Source organism: Ambystoma mexicanum, chromosome 5p (assembly GCF_040938575.1).
Source record: "Ambystoma mexicanum isolate Mex_15411 chromosome 5p, UKY_AmexF1_1, whole genome shotgun sequence".
Lineage (NCBI taxonomy): Eukaryota > Metazoa > Chordata > Amphibia > Caudata > Ambystomatidae > Ambystoma > Ambystoma mexicanum.
In genome coordinates, this window is record NC_090930.1 from 715,499,570 (window position 1) to 715,519,247 (window position 19,678).

Consider the following 19,678-nt stretch of genomic DNA (forward strand, 5'->3'; position numbering starts at 1 on the left):
TTCCCAGTCCCCCAATGGACTGGCCTTTGAGGCACCTGCAGGCATTGTGCACTCGGACACCACTGCCCGGCCTTCCCGAGCTGTCCAGCGGTCTCCCTGGTGGTCTAGTGGTCGCCGCGGCCCGGGTTCGATTCCCGGTCAGGGAAGAGAGGCTTTTACTGAATGACATTTTTACAGAAATTCAAACAACTGCGTCTCAAAAAATATTTCTTTCAAATGTAGCTTCACTCACAGGCAATAGCGGCGTGGCTCCCCTGGCGGTAACTCCAAGCATCTTTTCAGCATGGTCCCTTACCGGAAGCTGTCGCCGCTAGAAGTGGGCCTGTGCCCCAAAAAGGAAGCTTTCTTTCTTCCAAAGCTGTAGAGAAAATATTAGTCCTGTCGCCCTGCCAAAGCCGAGCTCGCCCACCATCCCTAGCCTCATCAGACCAAGACCTTGCCCGGGACCCTGGGGCAGAGGGCTGCAGAAATGGTTGCGTACCGGTTTGGAGGAGAAAAGCAGGGGAGGGAGGGGTCGTAGCTGCTTGATTTGCATACAGAGCTGTGGTCTGCTGGGAAAGTGCAGCCTTTGGAGCTTGGCAAAGGCTTCGCAAGGGGCCCGAGCATTGCCCTCGCCCCGTTTGTTGACAGGTTCTCCTTCTATGGGCTGAAGGGCCCTGTAGCCTGATTTGAGGTTGGACGCTCTATTATTCACAGGGGTGTACCGGGCCTAGACGGTGACTGGCTGACCCGTCAGGGCATCGCCCGTTTGGAAGCCCGTTTCGGAAGCGGAGGCGGGAATCCCTGCCCAATTTTCTTTTGGGGTGGTAGGGCTGTTGGCGGGGTTGCACAAGCTCTGCCAACTTTGGCGGCTTAAGCTTGGGATGCGAGGGACATGGTACAAAAATGCAAAGGTTTTCCAGGAAAAGAGTCTACGGGCAACGATTCCTTGTTGCTCTTTTCAGGTGAACTCAAGCCTCAGGGCTTTGAGGTAGGGGCACTGCCTACAGACAGCAGGAAAGGGCTTGTGCGAAGCTGCTGCCGCATTTAGGTAAGAAGAGTAAAAACCTGTACCAGGAGTGGGGCTCGAACCCACGCGGACACTTGTCCATTGGATCTTAAGTCCAACGCCTTAACCACTCGGCCATCCTGGTGAGCTGCTGCAAAGGGCTTCGAATTGAATCTTTGCTGTTTCAGCAGCAGGCGAACAAGTGGAAAACCAGCCCAGAGTGCCCCCTGCAGGAGGTTGGATGGAATTGGCTTGCGAGCGGCAAACGTCTCTCACTTAACAGCATTACAATAGCCTCCAGCTGACTGCAAGTACGGTTGCGGAAACCTCCCGGGTGCTGCAGTCGTTTCCCCGGTGGCCTAGTGGTGAGGATTTGGTGCTTTCACTGCCACGGGCCTGGCTTCGAGTCCCCGACCAGAGTGTGTGCTTTGAGTAAAGGTGGTCTAGGGCAGTCCAGAGGCAGGCTGAGCCTCGAAGGCTGGTGCAGGCCTTGGTGTGCGAGCCCGAAAAAAGGGCAGCTCCTATGTCATCCCTTCTTGCCCTCCGGCACTTGCTGTACAAGCAAAGCCCCCTTTGAACTCTGCATGGTAACCCTGCTGTGTCTCGCAGGCAATCATGGCCTGCCGCCTTTTAATAAACGTGCTCTCCCACGAAGCAGTTCTCCTAAGGAGGGTTAGTTGTGAGTGTGCATCTTCAGCGGCAGCCTCTAGGGGGAGCTTCAGCACTGACCCACAAAAGCTCATAGCGAGGAAGGCTGTCCTTTCAGGAGAGCAAGACAGGAATATCAGCGCTTGGAAGTGAAAGCGCAAACGTTCCCAAAGTGATGCTGTCTTCAATCTCTAAGCTCCCCTTTTCGCAGACCATCACAAGTGTTTTTGTTTTCTTTCTTTCTTTCTTTCTTTATTTCTTTATTTATTTATTTATTAGCAGAAACGGCCCCCGAAGACCTGCAGGCACTGGTGCCCATTGTAGCAGAGGCCCTCAGCCTTTGGACTCGGACGCCACCATCTGAGCGACACGCAACGGGGTGCACCCACCGTCCCTGGTGGTCTAGTGGTTAGGATTCGGCGCTCTCACCGCCGCGGCCCGGGTTCGATTCCCGGTCAGGGAAGGAGCTCTTTTAACAACTGACATTTTTATTTACAGCAATGCAGTTAACTGGCGACCGGAAATCTTGCTCCCAGATGCAGATTTGCGTGCACAAAATGGAGGAAGTGCCCTCAGCGCGACGCAAAACGTGTTTATGGCAGAGTCCCATTCATTCTCCTGTCGCTGCGGAAAGACTGCCCTTGACGCAAAAAAGGCAGCTTCCTTTTTCACCGCTGGAGAGAACCTATCTGCTCGGCCCTCCCCCTCTCTTCCCAGTCCCCCAATGGACTGGCCTTTGAGGCACCTGCAGGCATTGTGCACTCGGACACCACTGCCCGGCCTTCCCGAGCTGTCCAGCGGTCTCCCTGGTGGTCTAGTGGTTAGGATTCGGCGCTCTCACCGCCGCGGCCCGGGTTCGATTCCCGGTCAGGGAAGAGAGGCTTTTACTGAATGACATTTTTACAGAAATTCAAACAACTGCGTCTCAAAAAATATTTCTTTCAAATGTAGCTTCACTCACAGGCAATAGCGGCGTGGCTCCCCTGGCGGTAACTCCAAGCATCTTTTCAGCATGGTCCCTTACCGGAAGCTGTCGCCGCTAGAAGTGGGCCTGTGCCCCAAAAAGGAAGCTTTCTTTCTTCCAAAGCTGTAGAGAAAATATTAGTCCTGTCGCCCTGCCAAAGCCGAGCTCGCCCACCATCCCTAGCCTCATCAGACCAAGACCTTGCCCGGGACCCTGGGGCAGAGGGCTGCAGAAATGGTTGCGTACCGGTTTGGAGGAGAAAAGCAGGGGAGGGAGGGGTCGTAGCTGCTTGATTTGCATACAGAGCTGTGGTCTGCTGGGAAAGTGCAGCCTTTGGAGCTTGGCAAAGGCTTCGCAAGGGGCCCGAGCATTGCCCTCGCCCCGTTTGTTGACAGGTTCTCCTTCTATGGGCTGAAGGGCCCTGTAGCCTGATTTGAGGTTGGACGCTCTATTATTCACAGGGGTGTACCGGGCCTAGACGGTGACTGGCTGACCCGTCAGGGCATCGCCCGTTTGGAAGCCCGTTTCGGAAGCGGAGGCGGGAATCCCTGCCCAATTTTCTTTTGGGGTGGTAGGGCTGTTGGCGGGGTTGCACAAGCTCTGCCAACTTTGGCGGCTTAAGCTTGGGATGCGAGGGACATGGTACAAAAATGCAAAGGTTTTCCAGGAAAAGAGTCTACGGGCAACGATTCCTTGTTGCTCTTTTCAGGTGAACTCAAGCCTCAGGGCTTTGAGGTAGGGGCACTGCCTACAGACAGCAGGAAAGGGCTTGTGCGAAGCTGCTGCCGCATTTAGGTAAGAAGAGTAAAAACCTGTACCAGGAGTGGGGCTCGAACCCACGCGGACACTTGTCCATTGGATCTTAAGTCCAACGCCTTAACCACTCGGCCATCCTGGTGAGCTGCTGCAAAGGGCTTCGAATTGAATCTTTGCTGTTTCAGCAGCAGGCGAACAAGTGGAAAACCAGCCCAGAGTGCCCCCTGCAGGAGGTTGGATGGAATTGGCTTGCGAGCGGCAAACGTCTCTCACTTAACAGCATTACAATAGCCTCCAGCTGACTGCAAGTACGGTTGCGGAAACCTCCCGGGTGCTGCAGTCGTTTCCCCGGTGGCCTAGTGGTGAGGATTTGGTGCTTTCACTGCCACGGGCCTGGCTTCGAGTCCCCTACCAGAGTGTGTGCTTTGAGTAAAGGTGGTCTAGGGCAGTCCAGAGGCAGGCTGAGCCTCGAAGGCTGGTGCAGGCCTTGGTGTGCGAGCCCGAAAAAAGGGCAGCTCCTATGTCATCCCTTCTTGCCCTCCGGCACTTGCTGTACAAGCAAAGCCCCCTTTGAACTCTGCATGGTAACCCTGCTGTGTTTCGCAGGCAATCATGGCCTGCCGCCTTTTAATAAACGTGCTCTCCCACGAAGCAGTTCTCCTAAGGAGGGTTAGTTGTGAGTGTGCATCTTCAGCGGCAGCCTCTAGGGGGAGCTTCAGCACTGACCCACAAAAGCTCATAGCGAGGAAGGCTGTCCTTTCAGGAGAGCAAGACAGGAATATCAGCGCTTGGAAGTGAAAGCGCAAACGTTCCCAAAGTGATGCTGCCTTCAATCTCTAAGCTCCCCTTTTCGCAGACCATCACAAGTGTTTTTGTTTTCTTTCTTTCTTTCTTTCTTTATTTCTTTATTTATTTATTTATTAGCAGAAACGGCCCCCGAAGACCTGCAGGCACTGGTGCCCATTGTAGCAGAGGCCCTCAGCCTTTGGACTCGGACGCCACCATCTGAGCGACACGCAACGGGGTGCACCCACCGTCCCTGGTGGTCTAGTGGTTAGGATTCGGGGTTCGATTCCCGGTCAGGGAAGGAGCTCTTTTAACAACTGACATTTTTATTTACAGCAATGCAGTTAACTGGCGACCGGAAATCTTGCTCCCAGATGCAGATTTGCGTGCACAAAATGGAGGAAGTGCCCTCAGCGCGACGCAAAACGTGTTTATGGCAGAGTCCCATTCATTCTCCTGTCGCTGCGGAAAGACTGCCCTTGACGCAAAAAAGGCAGCTTCCTTTTTCACCGCTGGAGAGAACCTATCTGCTCGGCCCTCCCCCTCTCTTCCCAGTCCCCCAATGGACTGGCCTTTGAGGCACCTGCAGGCATTGTGCACTCGGACACCACTGCCCGGCCTTCCCGAGCTGTCCAGCGGTCTCCCTGGTGGTCTAGTGGTTAGGATTCGGCGCTCTCACCGCCGCGGCCCGGGTTCGATTCCCGGTCAGGGAAGAGAGGCTTTTACTGAATGACATTTTTACAGAAATTCAAACAACTGCGTCTCAAAAAATATTTCTTTCAAATGTAGCTTCACTCACAGGCAATAGCGGCGTGGCTCCCCTGGCGGTAACTCCAAGCATCTTTTCAGCATGGTCCCTTACCGGAAGCTGTCGCCGCTAGAAGTGGGCCTGTGCCCCAAAAAGGAAGCTTTCTTTCTTCCAAAGCTGTAGAGAAAATATTAGTCCTGTCGCCCTGCCAAAGCCGAGCTCGCCCACCATCCCTAGCCTCATCAGACCAAGACCTTGCCCGGGACCCTGGGGCAGAGGGCTGCAGAAATGGTTGCGTACCGGTTTGGAGGAGAAAAGCAGGGGAGGGAGGGGTCGTAGCTGCTTGATTTGCATACAGAGCTGTGGTCTGCTGGGAAAGTGCAGCCTTTGGAGCTTGGCAAAGGCTTCGCAAGGGGCCGGAGCATTGCCCTCGCCCCGTTTGTTGACAGGTTCTCCTTCTATGGGCTGAAGGGCCCTGTAGCCTGATTTGAGGTTGGACGCTCTATTATTCACAGGGGTGTACCGGGCCTAGACGGTGACTGGCTGACCCGTCAGGGCATCGCCCGTTTGGAAGCCCGTTTCGGAAGCGGAGGCGGGAATCCCTGCCCAATTTTCTTTTGGGGTGGTAGGGCTGTTGGCGGGGTTGCACAAGCTCTGCCAACTTTGGCGGCTTAAGCTTGGGATGCGAGGGACATGGTACAAAAATGCAAAGGTTTTCCAGGAAAAGAGTCTACGGGCAACGATTCCTTGTTGCTCTTTTCAGGTGAACTCAAGCCTCAGGGCTTTGAGGTAGGGGCACTGCCTACAGACAGCAGGAAAGGGCTTGTGCGAAGCTGCTGCCGCATTTAGGTAAGAAGAGTAAAAACCTGTACCAGGAGTGGGGCTCGAACCCACGCGGACACTTGTCCATTGGATCTTAAGTCCAACGCCTTAACCACTCGGCCATCCTGGTGAGCTGCTGCAAAGGGCTTCGAATTGAATCTTTGCTGTTTCAGCAGCAGGCGAACAAGTGGAAAACCAGCCCAGAGTGCCCCCTGCAGGAGGTTGGATGGAATTGGCTTGCGAGCGGCAAACGTCTCTCACTTAACAGCATTACAATAGCCTCCAGCTGACTGCAAGTACGGTTGCGGAAACCTCCCGGGTGCTGCAGTCGTTTCCCCGGTGGCCTAGTGGTGAGGATTTGGTGCTTTCACTGCCACGGGCCTGGCTTCGAGTCCCCGACCAGAGTGTGTGCTTTGAGTAAAGGTGGTCTAGGGCAGTCCAGAGGCAGGCTGAGCCTCGAAGGCTGGTGCAGGCCTTGGTGTGCGAGCCCGAAAAAAGGGCAGCTCCTATGTCATCCCTTCTTGCCCTCCGGCACTTGCTGTACAAGCAAAGCCCCCTTTGAACTCTGCATGGTAACCCTGCTGTGTCTCGCAGGCAATCATGGCCTGCCGCCTTTTAATAAACGTGCTCTCCCACGAAGCAGTTCTCCTAAGGAGGGTTAGTTGTGAGTGTGCATCTTCAGCGGCAGCCTCTAGGGGGAGCTTCAGCACTGACCCACAAAAGCTCATAGCGAGGAAGGCTGTCCTTTCAGGAGAGCAAGACAGGAATATCAGCGCTTGGAAGTGAAAGCGCAAACGTTCCCAAAGTGATGCTGTCTTCAATCTCTAAGCTCCCCTTTTCGCAGACCATCACAAGTGTTTTTGTTTTCTTTCTTTCTTTCTTTATTTCTTTCTTTATTTATTTATTAGCAGAAACGGCCCCGAAGACCTGCAGGCACTGGTGCCCATTGTAGCAGAGGCCCTCAGCCTTTGGACTCGGACGCCACCATCTGAGCGACACGCAACGGGGTGCACCCACCGTCACGGGTGGTCTAGTGGTTAGGTTTCGGTGCTCTCACCGCCGCGGCCCGGGTTCGATTCCCGGTCAGGGAAGGAGCTCTTTTAACAACTGACATTTTTATTTATAGCAATGCAGTTAACTGGCGACCGGAAATCTTGCTCCCAGATGCAGATTTGCGTGCACAAAATGGAGGAAGTGCCCTCAGCGCGACGCAAAACGTGTTTATGGCAGAGTCCCATTCATTCTCCTGTCGCTGCGGAAAGACTGCCCTTGACGCAAAAAAGGCAGCTTCCTTTTTCACCGCTGGAGAGAACCTATCTGCTCGGCCCTCCCCCTCTCTTCCCAGTCCCCCAATGGACTGGCCTTTGAGGCACCTGCAGGCATTGTGCACTCGGACACCACTGCCCGGCCTTCCCGAGCTGTCCAGCGGTCTCCCTGGTGGTCTAGTGGTTAGGATTCGGCGCTCTCACCGCCGCGGCCCGGGTTCGATTCCCGGTCAGGGAAGAGAGGCTTTTACTGAATGACATTTTTACAGAAATTCAAACAACTGCGTCTCAAAAAATATTTCTTTCAAATGTAGCTTCACTCACAGGCAATAGCGGCGTGGCTCCCCTGGCGGTAACTCCAAGCATCTTTTCAGCATGGTCCCTTACCGGAAGCTGTCGCCGCTAGAAGTGGGCCTGTGCCCCAAAAAGGAAGCTTTCTTTCTTCCAAAGCTGTAGAGAAAATATTAGTCCTGTCGCCCTGCCAAAGCCGAGCTCGCCCACCATCCCTAGCCTCATCAGACCAAGACCTTGCCCGGGACCCTGGGGCAGAGGGCTGCAGAAATGGTTGCGTACCGGTTTGGAGGAGAAAAGCAGGGGAGGGAGGGGTCGTAGCTGCTTGATTTGCATACAGAGCTGTGGTCTGCTGGGAAAGTGCAGCCTTTGGAGCTTGGCAAAGGCTTCGCAAGGGGCCCGAGCATTGCCCTCGCCCCGTTTGTTGACAGGTTCTCCTTCTATGGGCTGAAGGGCCCTGTAGCCTGATTTGAGGTTGGACGCTCTATTATTCACAGGGGTGTACCGGGCCTAGACGGTGACTGGCTGACCCGTCAGGGCATCGCCCGTTTGGAAGCCCGTTTCGGAAGCGGAGGCGGGAATCCCTGCCCAATTTTCTTTTGGGGTGGTAGGGCTGTTGGCGGGGTTGCACAAGCTCTGCCAACTTTGGCGGCTTAAGCTTGGGATGCGAGGGACATGGTACAAAAATGCAAAGGTTTTCCAGGAAAAGAGTCTACGGGCAACGATTCCTTGTTGCTCTTTTCAGGTGAACTCAAGCCTCAGGGCTTTGAGGTAGGGGCACTGCCTACAGACAGCAGGAAAGGGCTTGTGCGAAGCTGCTGCCGCATTTAGGTAAGAAGAGTAAAAACCTGTACCAGGAGTGGGGCTCGAACCCACGCGGACACTTGTCCATTGGATCTTAAGTCCAACGCCTTAACCACTCGGCCATCCTGGTGAGCTGCTGCAAAGGGCTTCGAATTGAATCTTTGCTGTTTCAGCAGCAGGCGAACAAGTGGAAAACCAGCCCAGAGTGCCCCCTGCAGGAGGTTGGATGGAATTGGCTTGCGAGCGGCAAACGTCTCTCACTTAACAGCATTACAATAGCCTCCAGCTGACTGCAAGTACGGTTGCGGAAACCTCCCGGGTGCTGCAGTCGTTTCCCCGGTGGCCTAGTGGTGAGGATTTGGTGCTTTCACTGCCACGGGCCTGGCTTCGAGTCCCCGACCAGAGTGTGTGCTTTGAGTAAAGGTGGTCTAGGGCAGTCCAGAGGCAGGCTGAGCCTCGAAGGCTGGTGCAGGCCTTGGTGTGCGAGCCCGAAAAAAGGGCAGCTCCTATGTCATCCCTTCTTGCCCTCCGGCACTTGCTGTACAAGCAAAGCCCCCTTTGAACTCTGCATGGTAACCCTGCTGTGTCTCGCAGGCAATCATGGCCTGCCGCCTTTTAATAAACGTGCTCTCCCACGAAGCAGTTCTCCTAAGGAGGGTTAGTTGTGAGTGTGCATCTTCAGCGGCAGCCTCTAGGGGGAGCTTCAGCACTGACCCACAAAAGCTCATAGCGAGGAAGGCTGTCCTTTCAGGAGAGCAAGACAGGAATATCAGCGCTTGGAAGTGAAAGCGCAAACGTTCCCAAAGTGATGCTGTCTTCAATCTCTAAGCTCCCCTTTTCGCAGACCATCACAAGTGTTTTTGTTTTCTTTCTTTCTTTCTTTATTTCTTTATTTATTTATTTATTAGCAGAAACGGCCCCCGAAGACCTGCAGGCACTGGTGCCCATTGTAGCAGAGGCCCTCAGCCTTTGGACTCGGACGCCACCATCTGAGCGACACGCAACGGGGTGCACCCACCGTCCCTGGTGGTCTAGTGGTTAGGATTCGGCGCTCTCACCGCCGCGGCCCGGGTTCGATTCCCGGTCAGGGAAGGAGCTCTTTTAACAACTGACATTTTTATTTACAGCAATGCAGTTAACTGGCGACCGGAAATCTTGCTCCCAGATGCAGATTTGCGTGCACAAAATGGAGGAAGTGCCCTCAGCGCGACGCAAAACGTGTTTATGGCAGAGTCCCATTCATTCTCCTGTCGCTGCGGAAAGACTGCCCTTGACGCAAAAAAGGCAGCTTCCTTTTTCACCGCTGGAGAGAACCTATCTGCTCGGCCCTCCCCCTCTCTTCCCAGTCCCCCAATGGACTGGCCTTTGAGGCACCTGCAGGCATTGTGCACTCGGACACCACTGCCCGGCCTTCCCGAGCTGTCCAGCGGTCTCCCTGGTGGTCTAGTGGTTAGGATTCGGCGCTCTCACCGCTGCGGCCCGGGTTCGATTCCCGGTCAGGGAAGAGAGGCTTTTACTGAATGACATTTTTACAGAAATTCAAACAACTGCGTCTCAAAAAATATTTCTTTCAAATGTAGCTTCACTCACAGGCAATAGCGGCGTGGCTCCCCTGGCGGTAACTCCAAGCATCTTTTCAGCATGGTCCCTTACCGGAAGCTGTCGCCGCTAGAAGTGGGCCTGTGCCCCAAAAAGGAAGCTTTCTTTCTTCCAAAGCTGTAGAGAAAATATTAGTCCTGTCGCCCTGCCAAAGCCGAGCTCGCCCACCATCCCTAGCCTCATCAGACCAAGACCTTGCCCGGGACCCTGGGGCAGAGGGCTGCAGAAATGGTTGCGTACCGGTTTGGAGGAGAAAAGCAGGGGAGGGAGGGGTCGTAGCTGCTTGATTTGCATACAGAGCTGTGGTCTGCTGGGAAAGTGCAGCCTTTGGAGCTTGGCAAAGGCTTCGCAAGGGGCCCGAGCATTGCCCTCGCCCCGTTTGTTGACAGGTTCTCCTTCTATGGGCTGAAGGGCCCTGTAGCCTGATTTGAGGTTGGACGCTCTATTATTCACAGGGGTGTACCGGGCCTAGACGGTGACTGGCTGACCCGTCAGGGCATCGCCCGTTTGGAAGCCCGTTTCGGAAGCGGAGGCGGGAATCCCTGCCCAATTTTCTTTTGGGGTGGTAGGGCTGTTGGCGGGGTTGCACAAGCTCTGCCAACTTTGGCGGCTTAAGCTTGGGATGCGAGGGACATGGTACAAAAATGCAAAGGTTTTCCAGGAAAAGAGTCTACGGGCAACGATTCCTTGTTGCTCTTTTCAGGTGAACTCAAGCCTCAGGGCTTTGAGGTAGGGGCACTGCCTACAGACAGCAGGAAAGGGCTTGTGCAAAGCTGCTGCCGCATTTAGGTAAGAAGAGTAAAAACCTGTACCAGGAGTGGGGTTCGAACCCACGCGGACACTTGTCCATTGGATCTTAAGTCCAACGCCTTAACCACTCGGCCATCCTGGTGAGCTGCTGCAAAGGGCTTCGAATTGAATCTTTGCTGTTTCAGCAGCAGGCGAACAAGTGGAAAACCAGCCCAGAGTGCCCCCTGCAGGAGGTTGGATGGAATTGGCTTGCGAGCGGCAAACGTCTCTCACTTAACAGCATTACAATAGCCTCCAGCTGACTGCAAGTACGGTTGCGGAAACCTCCCGGGTGCTGCAGTCGTTTCCCCGGTGGCCTAGTGGTGAGGATTTGGTGCTTTCACTGCCACGGGCCTGGCTTCGAGTCCCCGACCAGAGTGTGTGCTTTGAGTAAAGGTGGTCTAGGGCAGTCCAGAGGCAGGCTGAGCCTCGAAGGCTGGTGCAGGCCTTGGTGTGCGAGCCCGAAAAAAGGGCAGCTCCTATGTCATCCCTTCTTGCCCTCCGGCACTTGCTGTACAAGCAAAGCCCCCTTTGAACTCTGCATGGTAACCCTGCTGTGTCTCGCAGGCAATCATGGCCTGCCGCCTTTTAATAAACGTGCTCTCCCACGAAGCAGTTCTCCTAAGGAGGGTTAGTTGTGAGTGTGCATCTTCAGCGGCAGCCTCTAGGGGGAGCTTCAGCACTGACCCACAAAAGCTCATAGCGAGGAAGGCTGTCCTTTCAGGAGAGCAAGACAGGAATATCAGCGCTTGGAAGTGAAAGCGCAAACGTTCCCAAAGTGATGCTGTCTTCAATCTCTAAGCTCCCCTTTTCGCAGACCATCACAAGTGTTTTTGTTTTCTTTCTTTCTTTCTTTCTTTATTTCTTTATTTATTTATTTATTAGCAGAAACGGCCCCCGAAGACCTGCAGGCACTGGTGCCCATTGTAGCAGAGGCCCTCAGCCTTTGGACTCGGACGCCACCATCTGAGCGACACGCAACGGGGTGCACCCACCGTCCCTGGTGGTCTAGTGGTTAGGATTCGGCGCTCTCACCGCCGCGGCCCGGGTTCGATTCCCGGTCAGGGAAGGAGCTCTTTTAACAACTGACATTTTTATTTACAGCAATGCAGTTAACTGGCGACCGGAAATCTTGCTCCCAGATGCAGATTTGCGTGCACAAAATGGAGGAAGTGCCCTCAGCGCGACGCAAAACGTGTTTATGGCAGAGTCCCATTCATTCTCCTGTCGCTGCGGAAAGACTGCCCTTGACGCAAAAAAGGCAGCTTCCTTTTTCACCGCTGGAGAGAACCTATCTGCTCGGCCCTCCCCCTCTCTTCCCAGTCCCCCAATGGACTGGCCTTTGAGGCACCTGCAGGCATTGTGCACTCGGACACCACTGCCCGGCCTTCCCGAGCTGTCCAGCGGTCTCCCTGGTGGTCTAGTGGTTAGGATTCGGCGCTCTCACCGCCGCGGCCCGGGTTCGATTCCCGGTCAGGGAAGAGAGGCTTTTACTGAATGACATTTTTACAGAAATTCAAACAACTGCGTCTCAAAAAATATTTCTTTCAAATGTAGCTTCACTCACAGGCAATAGCGGCGTGGCTCCCCTGGCGGTAACTCCAAGCATCTTTTCAGCATGGTCCCTTACCGGAAGCTGTCGCCGCTAGAAGTGGGCCTGTGCCCCAAAAAGGAAGCTTTCTTTCTTCCAAAGCTGTAGAGAAAATATTAGTCCTGTCGCCCTGCCAAAGCCGAGCTCGCCCACCATCCCTAGCCTCATCAGACCAAGACCTTGCCCGGGACCCTGGGGCAGAGGGCTGCAGAAATGGTTGCGTACCGGTTTGGAGGAGAAAAGCAGGGGAGGGAGGGGTCGTAGCTGCTTGATTTGCATACAGAGCTGTGGTCTGCTGGGAAAGTGCAGCCTTTGGAGCTTGGCAAAGGCTTCGCAAGGGGCCCGAGCATTGCCCTCGCCCCGTTTGTTGACAGGTTCTCCTTCTATGGGCTGAAGGGCCCTGTAGCCTGATTTGAGGTTGGACGCTCTATTATTCACAGGGGTGTACCGGGCCTAGACGGTGACTGGCTGACCCGTCAGGGCATCGCCCGTTTGGAAGCCCGTTTCGGAAGCGGAGGCGGGAATCCCTGCCCAATTTTCTTTTGGGGTGGTAGGGCTGTTGGCGGGGTTGCACAAGCTCTGCCAACTTTGGCGGCTTAAGCTTGGGATGCGAGGGACATGGTACAAAAATGCAAAGGTTTTCCAGGAAAAGAGTCTACGGGCAACGATTCCTTGTTGCTCTTTTCAGGTGAACTCAAGCCTCAGGGCTTTGAGGTAGGGGCACTGCCTACAGACAGCAGGAAAGGGCTTGTGCGAAGCTGCTGCCGCATTTAGGTAAGAAGAGTAAAAACCTGTACCAGGAGTGGGGCTCGAACCCACGCGGACACTTGTCCATTGGATCTTAAGTCCAACGCCTTAACCACTCGGCCATCCTGGTGAGCTGCTGCAAAGGGCTTCGAATTGAATCTTTGCTGTTTCAGCAGCAGGCGAACAAGTGGAAAACCAGCCCAGAGTGCCCCCTGCACGAGGTTGGATGGAATTGGCTTGCGAGCGGCAAACGTCTCTCACTTAACAGCATTACAATAGCCTCCAGCTGACTGCAAGTACGGTTGCGGAAACCTCCCGGGTGCTGCAGTCGTTTCCCCGGTGGCCTAGTGGTGAGGATTTGGTGCTTTCACTGCCACGGGCCTGGCTTCGAGTCCCCGACCAGAGTGTGTGCTTTGAGTAAAGGTGGTCTAGGGCAGTCCAGAGGCAGGCTGAGCCTCGAAGGCTGGTGCAGGCCTTGGTGTGCGAGCCCGAAAAAAGGGCAGCTCCTATGTCATCCCTTCTTGCCCTCCGGCACTTGCTGTACAAGCAAAGCCCCCTTTGAACTCTGCATGGTAACCCTGCTGTGTCTCGCAGGCAATCATGGCCTGCCGCCTTTTAATAAACGTGCTCTCCCACGAAGCAGTTCTCCTAAGGAGGGTTAGTTGTGAGTGTGCATCTTCAGCGGCAGCCTCTAGGGGGAGCTTCAGCACTGACCCACAAAAGCTCATAGCGAGGAAGGCTGTCCTTTCAGGAGAGCAAGACAGGAATATCAGCGCTTGGAAGTGAAAGCGCAAACGTTCCCAAAGTGATGCTGTCTTCAATCTCTAAGCTCCCCTTTTCGCAGACCATCACAAGTGTTTTTGTTTTCTTTCTTTCTTTCTTTCTTTATTTCTTTATTTATTTATTTATTAGCAGAAACGGCCCCCGAAGACCTGCAGGCACTGGTGCCCATTGTAGCAGAGGCCCTCAGCCTTTGGACTCGGACGCCACCATCTGAGCGACACGCAACGGGGTGCACCCACCGTCCCTGGTGGTCTAGTGGTTAGGATTCGGCGCTCTCACCGCCGCGGCCCGGGTTCGATTCCCGGTCAGGGAAGGAGCTCTTTTAACAACTGACATTTTTATTTACAGCAATGCAGTTAACTGGCGACCGGAAATCTTGCTCCCAGATGCAGATTTGCGTGCACAAAATGGAGGAAGTGCCCTCAGCGCGACGCAAAACGTGTTTATGGCAGAGTCCCATTCATTCTCCTGTCGCTGCGGAAAGACTGCCCTTGACGCAAAAAAGGCAGCTTCCTTTTTCACCGCTGGAGAGAACCTATCTGCTCGGCCCTCCCCCTCTCTTCCCAGTCCCCCAATGGACTGGCCTTTGAGGCACCTGCAGGCATTGTGCACTCGGACACCACTGCCCGGCCTTCCCGAGCTGTCCAGCGGTCTCCCTGGTGGTCTAGTGGTTAGGATTCGGCGCTCTCACCGCCGCGGCCCGGGTTCGATTCCCGGTCAGGGAAGAGAGGCTTTTACTGAATGACATTTTTACAGAAATTCAAACAACTGCGTCTCAAAAAATATTTCTTTCAAATGTAGCTTCACTCACAGGCAATAGCGGCGTGGCTCCCCTGGCGGTAACTCCAAGCATCTTTTCAGCATGGTCCCTTACCGGAAGCTGTCGCCGCTAGAAGTGGGCCTGTGCCCCAAAAAGGAAGCTTTCTTTCTTCCAAAGCTGTAGAGAAAATATTAGTCCTGTCGCCCTGCCAAAGCCGAGCTCGCCCACCATCCCTAGCCTCATCAGACCAAGACCTTGCCCGGGACCCTGGGGCAGAGGGCTGCAGAAATGGTTGCGTACCGGTTTGGAGGAGAAAAGCAGGGGAGGGAGGGGTCGTAGCTGCTTGATTTGCATACAGAGCTGTGGTCTGCTGGGAAAGTGCAGCCTTTGGAGCTTGGCAAAGGCTTCGCAAGGGGCCCGAGCATTGCCCTCGCCCCGTTTGTTGACAGGTTCTCCTTCTATGGGCTGAAGGGCCCTGTAGCCTGATTTGAGGTTGGACGCTCTATTATTCACAGGGGTGTACCGGGCCTAGACGGTGACTGGCTGACCCGTCAGGGCATCGCCCGTTTGGAAGCCCGTTTCGAAAGCGGAGGCGGGAATCCCTGCCCAAATTTCTTTTGGGGTGGTAGGGCTGTTGGCGCGGTTGCACAAGCTCTGCCAACTTTGGCGGCTTAAGCTTGGGATGCGAGGGACATGGTACAAAAATGCAAAGGTTTTCCAGGAAAAGAGTCTACGGGCAACGATTCCTTGTTGCTCTTTTCAGGTGAACTCAAGCCTCAGGGCTTTGAGGTAGGGGCACTGCCTACAGACAGCAGGAAAGGGCTTGTGCGAAGCTGCTGCCGCATTTAGGTAAGAAGAGTAAAAACCTGTACCAGGAGTGGGGCTCGAACCCACGCGGACACTTGTCCATTGGATCTTAAGTCCAACGCCTTAACCACTCGGCCATCCTGGTGAGCTGCTGCAAAGGGCTTCGAATTGAATCTTTGCTGTTTCAGCAGCAGGCGAACAAGTGGAAAACCAGCCCAGAGTGCCCCCTGCAGGAGGTTGGATGGAATTGGCTTGCGAGCGGCAAACGTCTCTCACTTAACAGCATTACAATAGCCTCCAGCTGACTGCAAGTACGGTTGCGGAAACCTCCCGGGTGCTGCAGTCGTTTCCCCGGTGGCCTAGTGGTGAGGATTTGGTGCTTTCACTGCCACGGGCCTGGCTTCGAGTCCCCGACCAGAGTGTGTGCTTTGAGTAAAGGTGGTCTAGGGCAGTCCAGAGGCAGGCTGAGCCTCGAAGGCTGGTGCAGGCCTTGGTGTGCGAGCCCGAAAAAAGGGCAGCTCCTATGTCATCCCTTCTTGCCCTCCGGCACTTGCTGTACAAGCAAAGCCCCCTTTGAACTCTGCATGGTAACCCTGCTGCGTCTCGCAGGCAATCATGGCCTGCCGCCTTTTAATAAACGTGCTCTCCCACGAAGCAGTTCTCCTAAGGAGGGTTAGTTGTGAGTGTGCATCTTCAGCGGCAGCCTCTAGGGGGAGCTTCAGCACTGACCCACAAAAGCTCATAGCGAGGAAGGCTGTCCTTTCAGGAGAGCAAGACAGGAATATCAGCGCTTGGAAGTGAAAGCGCAAACGTTCCCAAAGTGATGCTGTCTTCAATCTCTAAGCTCCCCTTTTCGCAGACCATCACAAGTGTTTTTGTTTTCTTTCTTTCTTTCTTTATTTCTTTATTTATTTATTTATTAGCAGAAACGGCCCCGAAGACCTGCAGGCACTGGTGCCCATTGTAGCAGAGGCCCTCAGCCTTTGGACTCGGACGCCACCATCTGAGCGACACGCAACGGGGTGCACCCACCGTCCCGGGTGGTCTAGTGGTTAGGATTCGGTGCTCTCACCGCCGCGGCCCGGGTTCGATTCCCGGTCAGGGAAGGAGCTCTTTTAACAACTGACATTTTTATTTATAGCAATGCAGTTAACTGGCGACCGGAAATCTTGCTCCCAGATGCAGATTTGCGTGCACAAAATGGAGGAAGTGCCCTCAGCGCGACGCAAAACGTGTTTATGGCAGAGTCCCATTCATTCTCCTGTCGCTGCGGAAAGACTGCCCTTGACGCAAAAAAGGCAGCTTCCTTTTTCACCGCTGGAGAGAACCTATCTGCTCGGCCCTCCCCCTCTCTTCCCAGTCCCCCAATGGACTGGCCTTTGAGGCACCTGCAGGCATTGTGCACTCGGACACCACTGCCCGGCCTTCCCGAGCTGTCCAGCGGTCTCCCTGGTGGTCTAGTGGTTAGGATTCGGCGCTCTCACCGCCGCGGCCCGGGTTCGATTCCCGGTCAGGGAAGAGAGGCTTTTACTGAATGACATTTTTACAGAAATTCAAACAACTGCGTCTCAAAAAATATTTCTTTCAAATGTAGCTTCACTCACAGGCAATAGCGGCGTGGCTCCCCTGGCGGTAACTCCAAGCATCTTTTCAGCATGGTCCCTTACCGGAAGCTGTCGCCGCTAGAAGTGGGCCTGTGCCCCAAAAAGGAAGCTTTCTTTCTTCCAAAGCTGTAGAGAAAATATTAGTCCTGTCGCCCTGCCAAAGCCGAGCTCGCCCACCATCCCTAGCCTCATCAGACCAAGACCTTGCCCGGGACCCTGGGGCAGAGGGCTGCAGAAATGGTTGCGTACCGGTTTGGAGGAGAAAAGCAGGGGAGGGAGGGGTCGTAGCTGCTTGATTTGCATACAGAGCTGTGGTCTGCTGGGAAAGTGCAGCCTTTGGAGCTTGGCAAAGGCTTCGCAAGGGGCCCGAGCATTGCCCTCGCCCCGTTTGTTGACAGGTTCTCCTTCTATGGGCTGAAGGGCCCTGTAGCCTGATTTGAGGTTGGACGCTCTATTATTCACAGGGGTGTACCGGGCCTAGACGGTGACTGGCTGACCCGTCAGGGCATCGCCCGTTTGGAAGCCCGTTTCGGAAGCGGAGGCGGGAATCCCTGCCCAATTTTCTTTTGGGGTGGTAGGGCTGTTGGCGGGGTTGCACAAGCTCTGCCAACTTTGGCGGCTTAAGCTTGGGATGCGAGGGACATGGTACAAAAATGCAAAGGTTTTCCAGGAAAAGAGTCTACGGGCAACGATTCCTTGTTGCTCTTTTCAGGTGAACTCAAGCCTCAGGGCTTTGAGGTAGGGGCACTGCCTACAGACAGCAGGAAAGGGCTTGTGCGAAGCTGCTGCCGCATTTAGGTAAGAAGAGTAAAAACCTGTACCAGGAGTGGGGCTCGAACCCACGCAGACACTTGTCCATTGGATCTTAAGTCCAACGCCTTAACCACTCGGCCATCCTGGTGAGCTGCTGCAAAGGGCTTCGAATTGAATCTTTGCTGTTTCAGCAGCAGGCGAACAAGTGGAAAACCAGCCCAGAGTGCCCCCTGCAGGAGGTTGGATGGAATTGGCTTGCGAGCGGCAAACGTCTCTCACTTAACAGCATTACAATAGCCTCCAGCTGACTGCAAGTACGGTTGCGGAAACCTCCCGGGTGCTGCAGTCGTTTCCCCGGTGGCCTAGTGGTGAGGATTTGGTGCTTTCACTGCCACGGGCCTGGCTTCGAGTCCCCGACCAGAGTGTGTGCTTTGAGTAAAGGTGGTCTAGGGCAGTCCAGAGGCAGGCTGAGCCTCGAAGGCTGGTGCAGGCCTTGGTGTGCGAGCCCGAAAAAAGGGCAGCTCCTATGTCATCCCTTCTTGCCCTCCGGCACTTGCTGTACAAGCAAAGCCCCCTTTGAACTCTGCATGGTAACCCTGCTGTGTCTCGCAGGCAATCATGGCCTGCCGCCTTTTAATAAACGTGCTCTCCCACGAAGCAGTTCTCCTAAGGAGGGTTAGTTGTGAGTGTGCATCTTCAGCGGCAGCCTCTAGGGGGAGCTTCAGCACTGACCCACAAAAGCTCATAGCGAGGAAGGCTGTCCTTTCAGGAGAGCAAGACAGGAATATCAGCGCTTGGAAGTGAAAGCGCAAACGTTCCCAAAGTGATGCTGTCTTCAATCTCTAAGCTCCCCTTTTCGCAGACCATCACAAGTGTTTTTGTTTTCTTTCTTTCTTTCTTTCTTTATTTCTTTATTTATTTATTTATTTATTTATTAGCAGAAACGGCCCCCGAAGACCTGCAGGCACTGGTGCCCATTGTAGCAGAGGCCCTCAGCCTTTGGACTCGGACGCCACCATCTGAGCGACACGCAACGGGGTGCACCCACCGTCCCTGGTGGTCTAGTGGTTAGGATTCGGCGCTCTCACCGCCGCGGCCCGGGTTTGATTCCCGGTCAGGGAAGGAGCTCTTTTAACAACTGACATTTTTATTTACAGCAATGCAGTTAACTGGCGACCGGAAATCTTGCTCCCAGATGCAGATTTGCGTGCACAAAATGGAGGAAGTGCCCTCAGCGCGACGCAAAACGTGTTTATGGCAGAGTCCCATTCATTCTCCTGTCGCTGCGGAAAGACTGCACTTGACGCAAAAAAGGCAGCTTCCTTTTTCACCGCTGGAGAGAACCTATCTGCTCGGCCCTCCCCCTCTCTTCCCAGTCCCCCAATGGACTGGCCTTTGAGGCACCTGCAGGCATTGTGCACTCGGACACCACTGCCCGGCCTTCCCGAGCTGTCCAGCGGTCTCCCTGGTGGTCTAGTGGTCGCCGCGGCCCGGGTTCGATTCCCGGTCAGGGAAGAGAGGCTTTTACTGAATGACATTTTTACAGAAATTCAAACAACTGCGTCTCAAAAAATATTTCTTTCAAATGTAGCTTCACTCACAGGCAATAGCGGCGTGGCTCCCCTGGCGGTAACTCCAAGCATCTTTTCAGCATGGTCCCTTACCGGAAGCTGTCGCCGCTAGAAGTGGGCCTGTGCCCCAAAAAGGAAGCTTTCTTTCTTCCAAAGCTGTAGAGAAAATATTAGTCCTGTCGCCCTGCCAAAGCCGAGCTCGCCCACCATCCCTAGCCTCATCAGACCAAGACCTTGCCCGGGACCCTGGGGCAGAGGGCTGCAGAAATGGTTGCGTACCGGTTTGGAGGAGAAAAGCAGGGGAGGGAGGGGTCGTAGCTGCTTGATTTGCATACAGAGCTGTGGTCTGCTGGGAAAGTGCAGCCTTTGGAGCTTGGCAAAGGCTTCGCAAGGGGCCCGAGCATTGCCCTCGCCCCGTTTGTTGACAGGTTCTCCTTCTATGGGCTGAAGGGCCCTGTAGCCTGATTTGAGGTTGGACGCTCTATTATTCACAGGGGTGTACCGGGCCTAGACGGTGACTGGCTGACCCGTCAGGGCATCGCCCGTTTGGAAGCCCGTTTCGGAAGCGGAGGCGGGAATCCCTGCCCAATTTTCTTTTGGGG

The 19,678-nt window shown here is 54.6% G+C and overlaps 21 non-coding genes across 21 annotated transcripts; 13 read left to right on the forward strand and 8 right to left on the reverse strand.

Moving 5' to 3' along the window:
* Nucleotides 1-1,050: 1,050 nt before the first annotated feature.
* On the reverse strand, nucleotides 1,051-1,133 carry TRNAL-UAA (transfer RNA leucine (anticodon UAA)). Its single transcript has one exon. It is a non-coding gene; the product is annotated as a tRNA-Leu (tRNA).
* Nucleotides 1,134-2,027: 894 nt separating this feature from the next.
* TRNAE-CUC (transfer RNA glutamic acid (anticodon CUC)) lies at nucleotides 2,028-2,099 on the forward strand. Its single transcript has one exon. It is a non-coding gene; the product is annotated as a tRNA-Glu (tRNA).
* Nucleotides 2,100-2,439: 340 nt separating this feature from the next.
* On the forward strand, nucleotides 2,440-2,511 carry TRNAE-CUC (transfer RNA glutamic acid (anticodon CUC)). The gene has a single exon. It is a non-coding gene; the product is annotated as a tRNA-Glu (tRNA).
* A 904-nt stretch (nucleotides 2,512-3,415) lies between these two features.
* On the reverse strand, nucleotides 3,416-3,498 carry TRNAL-UAA (transfer RNA leucine (anticodon UAA)). The gene has a single exon. It is a non-coding gene; the product is annotated as a tRNA-Leu (tRNA).
* Nucleotides 3,499-4,783: 1,285 nt separating this feature from the next.
* On the forward strand, nucleotides 4,784-4,855 carry TRNAE-CUC (transfer RNA glutamic acid (anticodon CUC)). The gene has a single exon. It is a non-coding gene; the product is annotated as a tRNA-Glu (tRNA).
* A 904-nt stretch (nucleotides 4,856-5,759) lies between these two features.
* On the reverse strand, nucleotides 5,760-5,842 carry TRNAL-UAA (transfer RNA leucine (anticodon UAA)). Its single transcript has one exon. It is a non-coding gene; the product is annotated as a tRNA-Leu (tRNA).
* Nucleotides 5,843-7,143: 1,301 nt separating this feature from the next.
* TRNAE-CUC (transfer RNA glutamic acid (anticodon CUC)) lies at nucleotides 7,144-7,215 on the forward strand. The gene has a single exon. It is a non-coding gene; the product is annotated as a tRNA-Glu (tRNA).
* Nucleotides 7,216-8,119: 904 nt separating this feature from the next.
* On the reverse strand, nucleotides 8,120-8,202 carry TRNAL-UAA (transfer RNA leucine (anticodon UAA)). Its single transcript has one exon. It is a non-coding gene; the product is annotated as a tRNA-Leu (tRNA).
* Nucleotides 8,203-9,092: 890 nt separating this feature from the next.
* On the forward strand, nucleotides 9,093-9,164 carry TRNAE-CUC (transfer RNA glutamic acid (anticodon CUC)). The gene has a single exon. It is a non-coding gene; the product is annotated as a tRNA-Glu (tRNA).
* A 340-nt stretch (nucleotides 9,165-9,504) lies between these two features.
* TRNAE-CUC (transfer RNA glutamic acid (anticodon CUC)) lies at nucleotides 9,505-9,576 on the forward strand. Its single transcript has one exon. It is a non-coding gene; the product is annotated as a tRNA-Glu (tRNA).
* A 904-nt stretch (nucleotides 9,577-10,480) lies between these two features.
* On the reverse strand, nucleotides 10,481-10,563 carry TRNAL-UAA (transfer RNA leucine (anticodon UAA)). Its single transcript has one exon. It is a non-coding gene; the product is annotated as a tRNA-Leu (tRNA).
* Nucleotides 10,564-11,457: 894 nt separating this feature from the next.
* TRNAE-CUC (transfer RNA glutamic acid (anticodon CUC)) lies at nucleotides 11,458-11,529 on the forward strand. The gene has a single exon. It is a non-coding gene; the product is annotated as a tRNA-Glu (tRNA).
* A 340-nt stretch (nucleotides 11,530-11,869) lies between these two features.
* Nucleotides 11,870-11,941, forward strand: TRNAE-CUC (transfer RNA glutamic acid (anticodon CUC)). The gene has a single exon. It is a non-coding gene; the product is annotated as a tRNA-Glu (tRNA).
* Nucleotides 11,942-12,845: 904 nt separating this feature from the next.
* On the reverse strand, nucleotides 12,846-12,928 carry TRNAL-UAA (transfer RNA leucine (anticodon UAA)). Its single transcript has one exon. It is a non-coding gene; the product is annotated as a tRNA-Leu (tRNA).
* Nucleotides 12,929-13,822: 894 nt separating this feature from the next.
* On the forward strand, nucleotides 13,823-13,894 carry TRNAE-CUC (transfer RNA glutamic acid (anticodon CUC)). Its single transcript has one exon. It is a non-coding gene; the product is annotated as a tRNA-Glu (tRNA).
* Nucleotides 13,895-14,234: 340 nt separating this feature from the next.
* Nucleotides 14,235-14,306, forward strand: TRNAE-CUC (transfer RNA glutamic acid (anticodon CUC)). The gene has a single exon. It is a non-coding gene; the product is annotated as a tRNA-Glu (tRNA).
* A 904-nt stretch (nucleotides 14,307-15,210) lies between these two features.
* TRNAL-UAA (transfer RNA leucine (anticodon UAA)) lies at nucleotides 15,211-15,293 on the reverse strand. Its single transcript has one exon. It is a non-coding gene; the product is annotated as a tRNA-Leu (tRNA).
* Nucleotides 15,294-16,182: 889 nt separating this feature from the next.
* Nucleotides 16,183-16,254, forward strand: TRNAE-CUC (transfer RNA glutamic acid (anticodon CUC)). The gene has a single exon. It is a non-coding gene; the product is annotated as a tRNA-Glu (tRNA).
* Nucleotides 16,255-16,594: 340 nt separating this feature from the next.
* TRNAE-CUC (transfer RNA glutamic acid (anticodon CUC)) lies at nucleotides 16,595-16,666 on the forward strand. Its single transcript has one exon. It is a non-coding gene; the product is annotated as a tRNA-Glu (tRNA).
* A 904-nt stretch (nucleotides 16,667-17,570) lies between these two features.
* Nucleotides 17,571-17,653, reverse strand: TRNAL-UAA (transfer RNA leucine (anticodon UAA)). Its single transcript has one exon. It is a non-coding gene; the product is annotated as a tRNA-Leu (tRNA).
* A 902-nt stretch (nucleotides 17,654-18,555) lies between these two features.
* Nucleotides 18,556-18,627, forward strand: TRNAE-CUC (transfer RNA glutamic acid (anticodon CUC)). Its single transcript has one exon. It is a non-coding gene; the product is annotated as a tRNA-Glu (tRNA).
* The last annotated feature ends 1,051 nt before the right edge of the window (nucleotides 18,628-19,678 follow it).